The sequence below is a fragment of the Salvelinus namaycush genome, chromosome 8 (assembly GCF_016432855.1).
Source record: "Salvelinus namaycush isolate Seneca chromosome 8, SaNama_1.0, whole genome shotgun sequence".
NCBI lineage: Eukaryota > Metazoa > Chordata > Actinopteri > Salmoniformes > Salmonidae > Salvelinus > Salvelinus namaycush.
Genome location: NC_052314.1, coordinates 13,583,886 through 13,602,466, shown reverse-complemented (window position 1 = coordinate 13,602,466; position 18,581 = coordinate 13,583,886). Strand labels below are relative to the sequence as shown.

At 44.0% G+C, this 18,581-nt stretch overlaps 1 protein-coding gene across 1 annotated transcript in view; it reads left to right on the top strand.

The window, feature by feature from the left end:
- LOC120052413 (potassium voltage-gated channel subfamily KQT member 1-like) overlaps positions 1 to 18,581 on the top strand; it is a 99,924-nt gene that overhangs the window by 59,386 nt on the left and 21,957 nt on the right. The gene's annotated exons all lie outside the window — the stretch shown is intronic.

Sequence of the window (18,581 nt, the reverse complement as noted above, 5' to 3'; positions counted from 1 at the left end):
ACCCCACAGAGTCTCCCCAACAGCAACCTTTTCCTGGCAGCTATTTCCTCCACCATCATTTTGGCAGGGTAGCCTAGTGGTTAGAGCATTGGACTAATAACCAAGAGGTTGTAAGGTCAAATCCCAGAGCTGACAAGGTAATAATCTGTTCTTCTACCCATGAACAAGGCAGTTAACCCACTGTCATTGAAAATAAGATTTTGTTCTTAACTGACTTGCCTAGTTAAATAAAGATAAAACAAAGCTCTTGTTTGCTGAAGTTTTTATTGCGCTTTCCTTGATTATCCATTTTTGTTTTTGATATAGCTAGTCTGATGTTTTTTTGTGCATAAAGGGTTTGTGAGCCCCCCAAAAATTATAATTTCAACTAAAAATGTTTTCTTCTCGAGAAATAAAGCAAAAAAAGAAATGTCATAAAATGTAAATATCAACACTGTCACGTGTGCTCCTTCTCCGGCGCTCTAGGTCGTCATGCTCCCGCGCCTCAGCAGAGGTGACCGGTCCGCTTCTGATCCCCGGGATCGTCATCTTTGTCGGCATCCTGCTGCTTGAGCCGCGCGCCGGGAGGGGGTACTGTCACGTGTGCTCCCTCTCCGGCCTCTAAGTCATGGTGCACACCTGCCACCAGCGTTACGTGCATAATGACACTCACCTGGACTCCATCACCTCCTTGATTACCTGCCCTTTATATGTCACTCCCTTTGATTTCTTCCCCAGTTGTCATTGTTGCTGTTTCATGTCGGTGCGTTGTTTGTGTTTCTTGTTTTGTTCATTTATTTATTAAAGGTACTCACTCCCTGAACTTGCTTCCCGACTCTCAGCGTACATCGTTCCAAACACTTTATTATAGTGCGTCAAATCCTATCATCCCTGTCACATATGCTTATTTATTGGTTTCAAGCACGTCACTCATGTCAATGTCACATAAGAAGATATTTACGAAATTCTTAAGAAAGATATTTACGAAGTTCCTAAGAAAACTATGAATTCCTAAGAACATTTTGGGGAATTGCTCTTCCGAACTATCTTATGAACATCTTATTTTATTCCTTAAGGAACTTCTTAAGGACCTTCAGGGTCCTGGCAAAAGTTGGGATTGCTGCCTTGTAGAGATGGACCTGGTCGTAAAGGCTGTTCAAGTCCAGGGTGGAGTGGTGGGCCAGGTAGACATTAGGTTTTGAGGCACAGTCCCGGGAAATGCTTGCATTCACCTGCTGTATGGTGACAAGGTAAATGTATTTTCGTGGTAGTAGGGTGGAGATAACCACTTGTGCGTTGGGGAAAGTGGAAGAAGCTTTTTTAATCACTCCCTTGAGTGCTGAGGCCACCCTTTCCTTCTGGGCCCTCAGGTCTTTTGTGCCGTATGAATTATAATGTGGCTGGGGGACCCTGTCTGTCCTCTGACAACAGCTCTAGGACATGCCTAGTGTTTGGTCAGCAGAGTTTAGCCACTTTGTGTTTGGGAAAAAGTTTATTCTCTTGAATGTATTTGCCATTTGAGTCAATTAGGGGCACAATTTATGGCTTTTGTGTGTCCTCAGTGGATGTGTGAGGGTTGTTAGGAGTGCTATCGGGGAAGCTGACAGGGGGACTGTTAGGAGGGGGTGGGGTCTGTTGGGTTGGTGGGTCCTGTGATGTCTGTCCCATTGTGGTGTTGAGGTTGTCGTCCAGGTATGAGGTGGGCTGTTCTGCTGACGTCTCTGGGGGAGTGTCCTGCTCTCTGTCACACCTCAGCTTTCTCACCTCCTCCTTCAGTGCTGTTATCTGTGCCATGTGTTCCTCTCTCTCCTCCTTAAGTTCTTTCACTTCAGTCCGGAGTGCAGCCAGCTCTCTCAGACAGCCGTCCATCTCCACCTTCAGCCTTCTGGGTCTTGTTGGGGGGGTGTTATTGTGCTGCTGTGTTTTGTGGCTCTGTTCTGCCTGGATTGTGTGGACTAAATCTCTGAGCTCCACCATGTCTCTTTTCAGCTCTGTGAATTTATCCCTCTCAGTGATGGAGCAGTGCAGTTGTGCGACCTGGGTGTGTTCAGTGCTGGGGGTTGACTATCCTCATCTGCAGGACAGTTTGAAGAGGTGTGATCAGACTCACTCAGGATGGGGGAGTCGTCACCGAGAGAGAGCTTTTCCTGCTGTGCTCTCTCTTTGATCCCGTAAAAGTCCTGCTGGAACTGCATGAGGATGCCCTGAACCATTACTGTCCTAGACTTGTACACGTTGACAGAGGTTGTTTCAATTTCCTCAAATGTCTACTATTCTGAGTTTCCACCCTGGGCCAATACCCTCTCTCTTGACATAGGGGTAGTGTGCTCTTATAGAACTGTGCCATGCCAGGGGATGGTCTGTTTGGAAAATGAAGTTGCTCACATTCCCCTCTTTGTAGCAGTCAGCAAATAGTGTCTCTGGATTGTCCTTGAGAAGCTTATTTTTGTATTTATTCCATGCCGTGTTATTTTTAATATCCAAGTGGTACTGTGATGACATCTGCACAAGGGGCTTCAAAGGCCTCTGCGTTTGGCTGGGGGAGGCTGTGAAACTCTCTTGCCATTGTTAGGCTCAAGATTTTCACAGATCTCACTTCACGCTTCACACTTCAGTGCTAATTGAATTCTGACCTAGCAGCTTGGTAGCTTAGTAGCGCAGGTAGCCTAGTGGTTAGAGTGTTGGGCCAGTGACCATGAAGGTTGATGGATCAAATCCCTGAGCTGACAAGGTAAAAATATGGTGTTCTGCCCCTGAGCAAGGCAGTTAACCCACTGGGTGCTGAAGATGTGGATGTTGATTTAGGCAGCCCCCTGAGAGGTGCAAGAACGACAGTGCCAAAACGACAGATTTTTGCCTTGTCAGCTTGGGGATTTGATCCAGCAACCTTTCGGTTACTGGCCCAATGCTCCTACCAGCCAGGATACCTGCCTCCCCTACTAAGCTTTATATAACAAAATTATCTAGAGATTATTGTCTTGTGCTTTTTGGCTTCAGATGTAGGTTCAGACTGAACATTACTCACTCAGTTTTGTGTTGGATGGTAATTCCAGGTTTCCACTGTGTTTCTTCAGCAGGTTTTGGTTTACTAGATGTTTTTTTCTTGATAGTCCTTGGTAGTAAGAATCCATTCAGGTAAGGTTTTATGTATGGTACTTTGATTTGGTTTGAAGATTTTGATGTGTAGGGTAGTATCCTGTATAAGTCCTAGCGAGAGAAAAAAATCTCAGGAGAACTCAGGAGCCACTATTTCTTTCTCATCTCTCTTTCTATCTTCTATCTCTCCTTCTTCTATCTCACTCCCTCTACCCCTCTTTTTCTAGGAGTCCATTGAGAGTCATGCCACTATCCACACCAATATGACTGGCTCAGCCCTGGCTCTTAATAGCGGGTCTGCAATCAGAGCATCAGAGGCCTGGCCCCAGCTCATACAGCAGTACCATGCCTAATCTGCTCCCTGTCCTCCTGAATACAAACCTTGATCATCTTACTAACACTCAGGACTAGTAGGAAGAAGAGATGCGTTGGTACAGTTTGTGGCAGAGGCATGTCTGCCACTAATCATTGCTCTACGGCGGTTCTCAACAGATGCTATTCAGTTCATTTTATTATGTTACATGGGAAATTGTATTGTGGAGTGTATACTCTTGGCATGATGTATAGGCATCTGGTTGGCATTGTTTCAATGGGAAAGGCATTGAGGATTGGAGAGGATGTGCAGCGGGCAGGGCACCTCTTTGGCATAAGGTATTAGTTATGACATGGACACTGCTGTCGCCAAGTGTTGCTCATGGTGGGTGTGGGTACATGGTGAAGTAAGGGTTTATTTGGAGGGGAAGGGTGGCAGCTGCGTGGCATTGACTGACTTGATGACGTCATCAAAGAGAGGGCATGTCATTCTGTCACTTCCCTATGTACCCTAGTCACTTGCTCCATACTGTAGTGTGTAGTATAGTGTCCTTAGTGACATCACATCTTCCAAACAAGCTCATCTCACTAGCGTGTGTGTTTTCCCCTTTGTCTTTCCGCTGCTATGTCACTGCTTGTAGGAAGTGTCAGTGGACACACAAACTTTCACTGTCAGAGGTGAACAAAATTCAAACTGTAGATAATAACCTACCTGGTTAAATAAAGGTGAAATAAAAACATGTAAAAACTCATATGTTCTGTACTCTGCCCCTGACCCCTGACCCCTATCCCCGCCAGCCTCTCCTAGCCCAGCCTGGCTCCATCCAGCTGTGGGCTGGAGTCAGCATTAGCGATTATCATCAGAGTGGAGGGAGCGGAGGGAGCTGTCAGTGACACACAGCCCCTTGTGATATTAAATCACCTCATCTCCAGCTCACTGGCCAGGGGAAAGAATGCCGGGGGCATCAGGACTCGTGATTTATGTCCCAGCTCAGCATTAAAACAGATGAATGGTTTACAATAAGAGGGACGTTGTTAAAGTCCACAGGGAGAGAGAAAGAAAGAGAGAGAGAGATTTCAGGTTTGTTGCTCTAGAGATGCCTCAGGCAGAATATGTTCTACTTTTTCACAACTGTCTTATCAATGTTCATGCACAAGAATTTGACCAAAAGATAAATGGGTATTTAAATCACCAACCTTTAAAAAAATATCTATAACCAGGCCTCCATCCACTTTGTGCAGGTGAATTATCTGACGCTGATGGAAACAGGAAATGTCGGTACAATTTCATAAATATCAACATACAATTTGTTGTTTGACATGGTGGCATCTTTTTGTGTCGATTAAATGAATGATGTGCGAAATGGCGGTGGAAATAACTTTATGCACAAATATTGATATAATAACCATCATAAGGAAGTAAACACAATAATATGTTGTGTGGTCCTCCGACTACGACTCAGGAAAGCATGCAGATTATTAGGCTACAGATTAAATAAGGTATGATGAACTTCAACGTGTGGTAAAAGTGCACAGTGATGAGCTTGATGCTCCTTTCCAATACATTTCGAGGGTCTTATTCTGGTGACATGATGATGATGGCTGCCGTTTGACAAATAAAAATAATCTTGCTCTAGTCTTATAATAATAATAATAATATAATAATCTTATCATGTAGGCTAGCCTACCCGCACTGTATCTGCGAGCTGTTGGCTAGAGCTGTCCTCTGATGCTATGTGTGTGAGAGAGGCTATTCTCTCCCGTTTCTAACAAACAATGAGAAATTAACCCTCTGTCCCTCCCTCTCTCTCCTCCCTTCTCCTCCCCCTTCTCCTCTTCCCCCTCTCTCCTCCCTCCTCCCTCCTGCCCCCTCCCTCTCCCCTCTTCCGCCCTTCCTCCTCCCTCACCCTTCTCCCTCTCCCTCCTGCCCCCTCCCTCACCCTCCCTCATCCTTCTCCCTCTTCTGCCTGCCCCCTCCCTCCTCCCTCTCCCTCTTCCCCCTGCCTCCTCCCTCTCCCTCTTCTCCCCTGCCCCCTCCCTCCTCCCTCTTCCCCCTGCCCCTCCCTCCTCCCACTCCCTCTTCCCCCTTGCCTCCTCCCTCCTCTCTCCCTCTTCCCCCCTTCTCCCTCCCTCCTCCATCTTCCCCCCTGACACCCTGCCGCCTCCCTCCTCCCTCTCTCCCACACTGTGGAAACCAATACACCAGGAAATTCACACCAAACATTAATGGTGTGCTGACGTCAGTTGCCTGTCCCCTTTGTGACCAAACTTCAATCTCCCACGCTTTTAGTACTCTCTCTCTCTCTCTCTCTCTCTCTCTCTCTCTCTCTCTCTCTCTCTCTCTCTCTCTCTCTCTCTCTCTCTCTCTCTCTCTCTCTATATATATATATATATATATATATATATATATATCAAACACACACATGCATGCACATAGACACACAGACAGAAACACACACGCACACGAACACACACACACACACAGCAGACTGAGCTCATCTGATCGTCATCTTAGATGAGCATGCCGTTGTTTTGACAGGAACCAGTCTATTTATAGATGTCATATCCACAAATGGATGTTCCCAGACACATTCAAAGAATAACTCAAATATTTTACAAAGAATGTCACATTTGAAAATAACTTGACCTTTACAAGTATAAGTATTTATAGTGTGTCTTACGTCTTGATCAATAAACTTAAAATCAACGCCGACTGCGAGCCAGGTCTAATCGCCCAACATCAGTGCCCGACCTCACTAATGCTCCTCTTGTGGCTGAATGGAAGCAAGTCCCCACAGCAATGTTCCAACATCTTGGGGAAAGCCTTCCAGAAGAGTGAAGGCTGTTATAGCAGCAAAGGGGACCAACTCCATATTAACACCATCCCAAACACAATAGCATGTAAACGATAAGCAGAGATCTGGAAATAGAACTGTATGATCTTAGTCCTGTTGATGATATACAGACAGGTAGTGGAATAGAGAGGCCTGGAATGTGTCTCAAAACCTCCGTTTTTTCCTGATACAGGAAAGAGAGAGGGCTGCTTCCCTCCTCCTCCTTCTTTGTGACTGACAGTCAGTGGCCCACCTGTAAGCCGAGGCCTCTGCTTTTCTTTCCTCCCTCTGTTTCTCATTCTGCTGAACTCTGTGTAACTGCACGTCCTGAACGTTTGACCCCACACACACACACTCCTGGCCCTGGCTGCTAGCGAGAGAAAAACAATGGCGAGCTCCTATAGTGTTCCTCCTGCCTGGCTGTGACGCGTCGGGCTCTTTGATGCTGAGGCCAGGAGCCGGCCGGGGAGGCTGAGAGGAGAGACTACACTGGAGACTGACTGGAGGAGAACCAGGGGACAGGGGCACTGACATGATGTCACCTCACACCCTGCAACCCCACCCTGGGTTAGGATCAGGAGGCACGTGGCACAGGAGCGTGGAGGGCCGAAGAGCGGATGTTGGTTTTGGCGGGCGGAGGCGCTGGTTTGGGCTGTGATGAGCTCCATCCCGGGGTATCATGAGTGAGGCCGTGGTCCAGGGGTGGTGAAACTCTCTCTCTCTCTCTCTCTCTCTCTCTCTCTCTCTCTCTCTCTCTCTCTCTCTCTCTCTCTCTCTCTCTCTCTCTCTCTCTCTCTCTCTCTCTCTCTCTCTCTCTCTCTCTCTCTCTCTCTCTCTCTCTCTCTCTCTCTCTCTCTCTCTCTCTCTCTCTCTCTCTCTCTCTCTCCCTCCCTCCCCCCATGCAGGCAGATTTGCACAGCTGCCTGCGAGAGAGAAGGGATCCCTCCCCTGTGTAACATACCAGCGTGCTCCTGTGAAGCCCTCTCCAACACACATAGATGAAGAAAGACACTAGGAGTCAGTCAGAGGCACTCTGCCCACTAGGCAGCCCAGAACAAATCAAGTTCAAGGGCCTGGACTTCTCTTTTATTGTATTGATTCAATTCAGCTCACAGAAATGTTATTTACATGAATAAGGAATCTGAGATATGTGTTAAGTTACAGCTATTATTATTTTTCCCCCTTGACAGTTTTCCTTCTTCTCTCAGCTTGAGGGGGAGTCTGAAGGGTGGAGCTGGTGTAGTGTTGGCCAAGGTTGTGTGACTGATGTTTGGTGCCTGAGGATCAATCATATATGTAATTAGGCCAGCAGTGTGTTTCCAGTCTATTTTCTGCATGTGGATAGGTAATCAGCTCCCGTTACATGAATCAAGTGGGGAAAAAACGGCATTATCTGGGAAATGATTTGTCATCAAGACTGCAGCTGCACTTTCTGCTTCAACTGCCAGTCCTTGGGCTGGAAGCAACAGTGCTCGAAGCCTCTGCCGCTTTCTTTCTCTCTACTCTCTTTCTGCCTCACTCTCTCTTTCTCTCCCTCTCTCTCTCCGCTGCTCTGCCCGCCAGCTCACTCCAGATGTGCAGAGGGAGACAGAGGAGCTCAGTTCAGTCCAGTCTTGAGGTAGCTATCTACTACAGCCCTAGAGTAAATGTGTTTCAATAGCCAGCCACAACCCAGCCCCTGGTCCACACTGATGTCTTCCCAAGCTGCAGCCAGACAGAGGGTAGGGCACTTGGAGAGAGAGAGAGAGAGTGAGAGAGAAGGGCTTCAGCCTCTTGGCGTCCTGGTCTGTCTGTCTGTCTTTAGCAGGCCTCAACGAATGAGATTTAACACCGTTGTCTTTATTTGCCAACGGGATGAGGGCTACATGTGATACGCAGGCCTCTTAACCTGCACATAAAGTCAGCAGATCTCTCAGGTTGTGGAAGTAGTACTCCACAGCCCTGGCTGTGTATGGAAATACTATAGGCATTTGATTCCAGTGCCTGGTGGGTGAACTTACTGTAGCAGCACATTGATCCCAGGAAATGGTGTATATACAATTGATTTAGTCTGATATGAATTCAATGTGATACCCTGGGGCCCTATAGGGCCATGAGGGGACCCCCGACTGACTGACATGGTGCATTAAAGTACTTTATAATTAGATCACTGATGTTTATTGACAGCTGGAAAGTCATGTTGGGAAAATCCCCCAGTGAAAGACAAAGAGAGGGATGCTGTTATTTGCATTTCATGTTTTTCATTAACTATACTGTAATCCTTTGCCAAATGGCCCCAGGCTCTTAGCATAATGCTAGCCCATAAACTTCAAGGAAGAAGAAAGGTTTTTGATTTTCATTTGGACATTTTTCTAAGTGTTGAAACATTTGAACAAAATGTTGATTAAGTTATCAGAATTGTGAAATAAATTATAATTAGTTGTTACTATTCAAACAGTTTCAAATCATACTTACTTCACATTGTGTGGTAAAGGTGTGATAGTCATACCTGTGGTAATATACTACCATATAATTTACAAAGACTTGTCCAACTGTATCATAATTACTCCTGAACTACTCAGCCTGTTTCTCACCGTCCCTCCTGTCTCCGCTAAGGGCTGCTGCCTCCCTCTTGCTGCTTTGTGCTTTTGTGATGAGTCCTGGGCCTGTATTCGCAAAGTGTCTCAGATTGCTGATCTAAGATCAGTTCCTCCCTATCCATGTAATGTTATTCATTATAATCTAATAGGTCAAACTGATCCTAGATCAGCGCTCCTGCTCTAAGACTCTTTGTGAATACGGCCGGGGTCAGAAGGGCGGCGAGGCAAACATTTCAGTCTTTTTTTATTTGGATTATAATTTCTCCGGAAAAGCCGTTCCTGTGTTCCATCCTGAGGTGTTTGTTTACACATCTCCCCCTGTGACGTTGCCTGTTGTGTTCACACTATTTGTCTGTCCGTTTTGTTCGAATTTTTATTTTATTCTTGGCTGTGGCCGTTTAGTCTTGTTTTGACAACTGAGTTTCCACTCTAGGGTTATAAATATAGGGGAAGGAGGAGCAGACAGACAGGCAGGCAAGGAGACAGACAGGCAGACAGACAGGCAGACATCTTTTCTCATCAGTGGCTGACCAGTGACCCTGCTGAGGTATTGGCCCTGACAGCCTGTCTCTTTATTATCATTATAACTACATTAGCGTGGAGGCCCTGTGTTTTCACGTCTGGCCTCATTGGCCATTGGTTGAAGAGGGAGAGCCAGAGAAGTGGACTGTTCACGTCACGGAACAGAAGAGAAGAGTAGAGGAGGCCATTTCACAGTCTTTATTACCCAGTCTCTTTGAATTAGCAGCCAGACTAAGGCACAGTTAAGTTGAACCCCTCACAGGAAGGGCTGGTTCACATACTGGAAGTACAGATGAATTCTGCAGGTGCTTCTGAGTTGATACCTATAGGTTAGGTTTATTATGGGCTGTGGTTTTCTTGTTTCAAGTACAGTCATTTTGTTAGAGTAAAACATAATTGATGTGTCGTAGCCTCACTAAGAAAGCTCAGCTGTGTTGTAGTCAGTTGTGTGAGAGTGTAGTCAGCTGCTGAGGTACATTTAGACATATAGTTGTTTGACATTGAGGTGTTCAGGTACGATAGGTTTGTTGAGGTAATAGTGGTTTCTGGTTTAGTATGGTGTGAGAAGATCTTTCTCAGGGAACAGTCTTTTTCAGAATTATTAAAGCGTGCAGCTCTGTGTTTTCACAATAAATCCTGGCGGTCATTAGGAGAGTGTCGCCAGACGGGTGTGTGTACTTATGTGCCTGCGTGTGCGTGTGTGTGAGCCTGCGTGTGTGATAGTGTGTATGTGTGTCTGTGTGCGTGCATTCCTTGTCTCTGTGTCTACTCCAGGGTCCGAAATCAAAGTATATTTATAGTGATCAAGCTGCAACAAGATCTCATAGTTTCCCTTCGAAATTTGCCGTATTATGGATGAACATCTATTTTTGACGCATTCATTCTGATTGGTTACCGGGTTATTTCCGCTTGGTTACAGGGTTAAAGGTGCACTTTGCAGAAACCAAGATTACATTTTTTATAAATTTTTTATTTAACCTTTATTTAACTAAGCAAGTCAGTTGACGGCCTACCAAAAGGCAAAAGACCTCTTGCGGAGACAGGGGCTGGGATTAAAAATAAATAAAAAATAAATAACATATAAATATAGGACAAAACACACATCACGACAAGAGAGACAACACAACACTACATAAAGAGAGACCTAAGACAACAACATAGCAAGGCAGCAACACATGACAACACAGCATGGTAGAAACACAACATGACAACAACATGGTAGCAAAACAACATGGTAGCAGCACAAAACATGGTACAAACATTATTGGGCACAGACAACAGCACAAAGGGCAAGAATTTAGAGACAACAATACATCACACAAAGCAGCCACAACTGTCAGTAAGAGTGTCCATGAGTGAGTCTTTGAATTAAGAGATTGAGATAAAACTGTCCCGTTTGAGTGTTTGTTGCAGCTCGTTTCAGTCGCTAGCTGCAGCGAACTGAAAAGACGAGTGACCTAGGTTATTTTTTAAATAATGTACCCAAGGTAAACGGACTATTTCTCAGGTCCAGATCGTAGAATATGCATATAATTTACAGATTAGGATAGAAAACACTCCAAAGTTTGCAAAACTGTCAAAATATTGTCTGTGAGTATAACAAAACTGATTCTGCAGGCGAAAACCTGAGAAAATCTAACCCGGAAGGGATTTTTTTTTTTTTTATCTGTGTTTCCTGGCCCGTCTTTCTTCCATTTAAAGGGGTATCAACCAGATTCCTTTTCCAATGGCTTCCTCAGGCTGTGACCAGGCTTTAGACATAGTTTCAGGCTTTTATTTTGAAAAATTAGCGAGATTTTTCAAAAGTAGTCAGGTCTCCTCTGATTAGTTCCTGCGCGCGAGAGGGTAGCTCTCCATTTTCTTTTTCTCTCTTATTGAATAGGTTACGGTCCGGTTGAAATATTATCGATTATGTTTGTTAAAAACAACCTGAGGATTGATTATAAAAACATTTGACATGTTTCTACGACCATTACGGATACTTTTTGGAATTTTCGTCGAACGGAACGAGGCTTTGGTTTTCTGAACATAACGCGCAACCCAAATGGTGTTTTTTTGTTATAAAAGTAATATTTATCGAACAAAAATAACATTTGTTGTGTAACTGGGAGTCTCGTGAGTGCAAACATCCGAAGATTATCAAAGGTAAGCGATTAATTGTATTGCTTTTCTGACTTTCGTGACCAAGCTAACCAAGCTAACATAAGGCTAACTGTTCTAGCATTGATTGAGACACTCACAAAAGCTTAGATTGCTTTCGTTGCAAAGCATATTTTCAAAATCGGACACGGTAGGTGGATTAACAACAATCTAAGCTGTGTTTTGGTATATTTAACTTGTGATTGCATGATTATAAATATTTTTTGTAATATTTTTGAATCTGATACGTTTGGGAATTTTCTTCTGCCTTTCAGGACCGGAACGAGGCTGTAGTTTTCTGAACATAACGCGCAACCCAAATGGCGTTTTTTTGTTATAAAAGTAATATTTATCGAACAAAAATAACATTTATTGTGTAACTGGGAGTCTCGTGAGTGCAAACATCCAAAGATTATCAAAGGTAAGCGATTCATTTTATTGCTTTTCTGACTTTCGTGACCATGCTAATTTGGGGCTAGCTGTTCTAGCATTGATTGATACTCACAAAAGCTTGGATTTCTTTCTCTGTAAAGCATATTTTCAAAATCTGACACGATAGGTGGATTAACATCAAGCTAAGCTGTGTTTTGGTATATTTCACTTGTGATTGCATGATTATAAATATTTTTTGTAATATTTTGCGCCCTGCAATTCAGCTGTTGTTTAGGAAAATGATCCCGTAAAAGGGATCCGTAGTGCAGAGAAGATAACAGAATGTGACTGGCAGAATGGGTGTTGTATGTGGAGGATGAGGGCTGCAGTAGATATCTCAGATAGGGGGGAGTGAGGCCTAAGAGGGTTTTTATAAATAAGCATCAACCAGTGGGTCTTGTGACAGGTATACAGAAATGACCAGTTTACAGAGGAGTATAGAGTGCAGTGATGTGTTCTATAAGGGGCATTGGTGGCAAATCTGGTGGCCGAATGGTAAAGAACATCTAGCTGCTTGAGAGCACCCTTAGCTGCTGATCTATAAATTATGTCTCCGTAATCTAGCATGGGTAGGATGGTCATCTGAATCAGGGTTAGTTTGGCAGCTGGGGTGAAAGAGGAGCGATTATGATAGAGGAAACCATGTCTAGATTTAACTTCAGCCTGCAGATTTGATATGTGCTGAGAGAAGGGCAGTGTACCGTCTAGCTATACTCCCAAGTACTTGTATGAGGTGACTACATCAAGCTCTAAACCCTCAGAGGTAGTAATCACACCTGTGGGGAGAGGGGCATTCTTCTTACCGAACCACATGACCTTTGTTTTGGAGGTGTTCAGAACAAGGTTAAGGGTAGAGAAAGCTTGTTGGACATTAAGAAAGCTTTGTTGTAGAGCATTTAACACAAAATCCGGGGAGGTATGATAGGACCCATCTTGTCCAAAACGTTGACTCAAGCTTGCCAATAAGCACCTGGATGATCATCAAGACTCTTGGAAGTCTATGGACAGATGAGTCAAAAGTATAACTTTTTGGACGACAAGGGTCCCATTAGGCCTGGCGAAGACCAAACACTGCATTCCACAGTAAGAACCTCATACCAAGCATGGTGGTGGTAGTGTGATGGTTTGGGGAAGCTTTAGTGCCTCAGGACCTGGACGACTTGCCTTAATAATAGAAGGAACTATGAATTCTGCTTAGTGTCAGAGAATTCTACAGGAGAATGTCAGGCCATCTGTTTGTCAGCTGAAGCCGCCCATGCAGCAAGACAATGATGCAAAACACACAAGTCTACATGAAAATGGCAAAAAAGCAACAAATTTGAAGTTTTGGAATGGCCTAGTCAAAGTCCAGACATAATCCCAATTGAGATGTTGTGCAGGACTTGAAACGAGCAAATCATGCTTGAAAACCTACAAATGTCACTGAGTTAAAGCAGCTTTGCATGGAAGAGTGGGCCAAAATTCCTCCACAGCAACATGAGAGGCTGATCAACAACTACAGGAAGTGTTTGGTTGGAGTCATTGCAGTTAAAGGTGGCACAGCCAGTTATTGAGTGTAAGGGGGTAATTCGTTTTTCACACAGGGACATTGGGTGTTGCATAACTTTGTTTAAGAAATAAATGAAATAAGTATGTAATTGTTGTTTGTTCGCTCAGGTTCCCTTTATCTAATATAAGGTTTTGGTTGACGATCTGATAACATTCAGTACCAAAAATATGCAAAAATCGAGAACATTTGAAAGGGGGCAAATATTTGTTCACAGCACTGTATGGACCTTTTCAAACGTCCGAAATCAAAGTCTACTTCTAGTGATCAGGCTGGTCCAGACATGGACAGGAACCTATACACACACACACACACACACACACACACACACACACACACACACACACACACACACACACACACACACACACACACACACACACACACACACACACACATACACACATACACACATACACACCCTTGCAGATAGTTATTACAGTTTTTTTCAATTGTTTAAGCACAATTTTGAAAACAGGGCCCGGTTTGTCAAAACACTACACACAATTAGCACAACCCTACACCAAAGTAGCACAACACTTCAGATCATTTGCAAAATGGAACACTTTTGTCAAAACTATACACGACTTCATAAAAAGAATATTTTGTTACCATACGAAACACACACATTTCATATGACTTCAATCTTTTTGAACCAGTTACACACTGCTGTTGCTAACCTAAAACACTTTTAGCAAGTCTAATTGTCAGTGATTAGAGTAGTGTAAATGAAGTACACAGAGAAAGTGCAACTATACAAACACTACACAAGACCAACGCTGCAGACTGAGGAAAATATCATTTATTTCTCTCCATATACCCAAATCAGTCAACATGTCAACATGGAGAATCACAACAAAACATGTCCCAGTTTTCATGCTACTACAGTAGTGTGCATAACACTGTTAGCTCAGCAAACAGACAAACGTAAAATACTGTATCCAGTACAGGTTACAATTACAGTAAATAACAAAAAAACGAACAATATTGTACAGAAAATACTACAGTAAACATACTATACATTATCTCTTCGCCTAGTTGGATCTGGCCAGAGAATTTCATCAACATCACAAGCAACATCGTCATTAGCCAGACAACACGGGAAGAACCGTCTTGAATGTCGAATCCATCCTTGCACAGCTGCGGCGTCGACTTGGTCACAGGCGTCCTCCATGGCCTGAATGAGGGGTACCTGAGCCTGGGGCTGGAGATCGTAAACCTTCCACCGCCATGCAGAGAAAAACTCTTCGATAGGGTTTAGAAACGGAGAGTATGGTGGAAGGTATAGTACTGTCAACTGTGGATGGTGTTGAAACCAGTTCTGGACCAAAGCAGAGCGGTGGAATGACACATTGTCCCAGATGACCGTGTATTGCATCTGGTGCATTTCATTTCCTGCTGTGACGATGTGGTGCAATCGGTCCAAAAATGTGAGAATATGAGGTGTGTTGTAAGGGCCCATTTTGGCATGACGGAGGACAACCCCATGCTGTGAAATGGCAGCGCAAAGGGTGATGTTACCCCCGTTCCCGACCCTCAATCCTATGTAGAGAATAATACATGTAACTTACTGGACAATGTCACAGGAAGGGGTATCACAAGTGCTGATATGGTGCATACAATAAGCGGCCGATTACTGTAACTGTAGACAGATCTTCTTTTACCTGTTTTCCTGTCGAAAGTCCTTATGACAGATGCCACTGTATATCTGCTAAGATTTGGCTGAACTCTCAGTCCAGCCTCCCTCAGCGTCAATCCGTGGTTCACAACATGGTCCACTAGTGTTGCACAAATGTCATTTGATAAGTTTGGTCCTCTTCTTCTTTGTGCACGTTCTCCTCCTGCTTCAGGTCTTCCTCGACCTCTGGCTCGGGCTCTGCCTCTTCCTCTATCTCCTTCTCCTCCTCTGTGTACTCCTCCTCTCACCCTCACTCTTCTTCTGACTCCTTCCATTTTGGTTGAACCTACCTGCTGCATTTTTATAGTGCTTAAACCTGATTGGTGTGTCTACAATTTAGCAATCATGTGTTTGTGCAACTGATGGCTGTGTTTAACAGATTGGCTCATAGGTGTGGTAATTTGACAGTCAGTGCTTTGGAATTGCAAGGAAGTGACATCATGATATACTTCTGTGTCTGATGTATACAAGTGTGTTTAGTTTTTTGCAAATCACTGTGTGTAATGTTTTGCAAATAGTGTGAAGCTGACAATGTGCTTAGAGTTGTGCAAATCTAGCCTTGTGTTTTGCTCCTTGAGTGTAAGGTTTTGCTAATTGTGGGAAAAGTTACATTTTAGTGTGTAAGCAATCGTAAAAAACTGTATTAGTCACCTCCATGCTCTGAATGGTTCTGAGGAAGTCAGCATGACTGGAAGCCCTGTCTGCTTACTCATGCCTGGACGTGACAAAACGCCACAAACCTATTCAGGCAAAAACGTGAAAAAAGACATTATGCAATGAGTGTAGCTGCTTGCATTGTCATCCATATAAGGCTAGGCTGGGTGGTTCAGACCTTTCTTACTACTCAATCTTTACTTTCCTAGAGCCTGCTTTTTGAATGGAAATAACATAAATGTTAGTCTTCCACAATCACATCAGTATGTGGAAAGACGTGGCAATATACTGATATAAATACGAGTAAATATTCTTTCCTAAATGTCTATAAAGCCAATTCTAATCATTATACATGTCAGTAATGATTACAACAGCAACTAAATGGTGCATAATAAATGACATGATGATGATATACAGATAGTGGTAGAATCCATCAGTCCTGCTCTGTTGATTTCCTCTGATGAGTCAGGCTGGTGGTGGTGTGACAGAGTGTGGCGTGATGTGAACACACTCCTATTTCCACCAGCCTCCTCCTGACCTTACCACAAAGCTGGCTGGAAAGCACTGAGCTGAGCCACGCTGTTGCCTGTTGCCCAACATGGGTGGCTTTACTTGGCTGTGTCCCAAATGGCACCCTATTACCTAGGCTATATAGTGCACTACTTTTAAACAGAACCCTGGTCAATGGCAGTGCACTGTAGAGGGAATGGGGTTCCATTTGGGATGCATACTATGTGTAGCAGGATTCTTAAAGGGCAATTCCACCACCTTTCAAACTAATTTTCATCATCTCCAGCACCAAACCAGTGTCTATGTGGAAACGTCATGTTTCTATGATCTGTGGTTAAAAAGGAAAGAAGAAAGGTCCTAAAAAAATGCTTCTCTGTGACATCACAGGGTAGGATTACAAACAAAAAACTGCGATTTCAAAACCTCTGCCACGGGATGGTATTTTCTTGCTCCCCACATCCCCGCAAAACTCATAGTGTTTGAAAATCACTGTTTTTAAAATGTTTTAACTTGTGATGATGTCATCAGCTAGACATTTTTTATTTGATATTTTTTTCTACAACAAACTTAGAAATGCGCTGTTTTCACATATGTTGATAATGGTTTTGTGCTGGAGATAATGAAAATTAGGTTGAAAAGTGTTGCCCTTTAAGATTCTGCAACAAATGTCTCCCTCCTCTCGTCTGAAACCTTCCTGCATTTGTCATGTCTCACTTGCTCCATCCAAGGTTGAATAAATGATTAACGCTCACGATGTAGATAGCTATAGATGTTTAGTTTCCTCCTATTTCATACTCATTTTCCTAACTACTGTAAAGCAGAGGTGGAACCAAGTCATTGTTTTACAAGTCCCAAGTCAACTCCCAAGTCAAGACAGGCAAGTCCGAGTCAAGTCTCAAGTCAAGACCAACAAGTATCAAGTCAACTCTCAAGTCCTAAACTTTGAGTTTCGAGTCCTAAACAAGTCATAATGTGCTCTTCACCAAATGTAGACTTACATTTCCCTCACTAACTTTAAACATCAGCTATCTGAGCAGCTAACCGATCGCTGCAGCTGTACATAGTCCATCTATAAATAGCCCACCCAATCTACCTACCTCAACCCCATATTGTTTTTATTTACTTTGCTGCTCTTTTGCACACCAGTATCACTACTTACACACCATCATCTGCTCATCATCATCTGCTCATCTATCACTCCAGTGTTAATCTGCCAAATTGTAATTACTTTGCTACTATGGCCTATTTATTGCCTTACCTCCTCATGCCATTTGCACACACTGTATATAGACTTTCTTTTTTTTCTATTGTGTTGTTGACTGTACGCTTGTTTATTCCATGTGTAACTCTGTGTTGTTGTTTCTGTCGCACTGCTTTGCTTTATCTTGGCCAGGTCTTAGTTGTAAATGAGAACTTGTTCTCAACTGGCCTACCTGGTTAAATAAAGGTGAAAAAAATAATTAAAAAAGTAATACCATTTCATATTTTTAACAAGAGTAATAGTTAGTATATTACATTAACGCAAATCATGGACCAAGCACGCCCCATGGACCAAGCACGCCCCCATGGACCAAGCACGCCCCCATGGACCAAGCACGCCCCCATTCTCATCGACGAGGCTGTAGTGGAGCAGGTTGAGAGCTTCAAGTTCCTTGGTGTCCACATCAACAACAAACTAGAATGGTCCAAACACACCAAGACAGTCGTGAAGAGGGCACGACAAAGCCTTTTCCCCCTAAGGAAACTAAAAAGATTTGGCATGGGTGCTGAGATCCTCAAAAGGTTCTACAGCTGCAACATCGAGAGCATCCTGACTGGTTGCATCACTGCCTGGTACGGCAATTGCTCGGCCTCCGACCGCAAGGCACTACAGAGGGTAGTGCGTACGGCCCAGTACATCACTGGGGCTAAGCTGTCTGCCATGCAGGACCTCTACACTAGGCGGTGTCAGAGGAAGGCCCTAAAAATCGTAAAAGACCCCAGCCACCCCAGTCATAGACTGTTCTCTCTACTACCGCATGGCAAGCGGTACCGGAGTGCCAAGTCTAAGACAAAAAGGCTTCTCAATAGTTTTTACCCCCAAGCCATAAGACTCCTGAAAAGGTAATCAAATGGCTACCCGGACTATTTGCATTATGTGCCCCCCCCCACGCTGCTGCTACTCTGTTTATAATATATGCATAGTCACTTTAACTATACATTCATGTACATACTACCTCAATTGGGCCGACCAACCAGTGCTCCCACACATTGGCTACCCAGGCTATCTGCATTGTGTCCCACCACCCGCCAACCCCTCT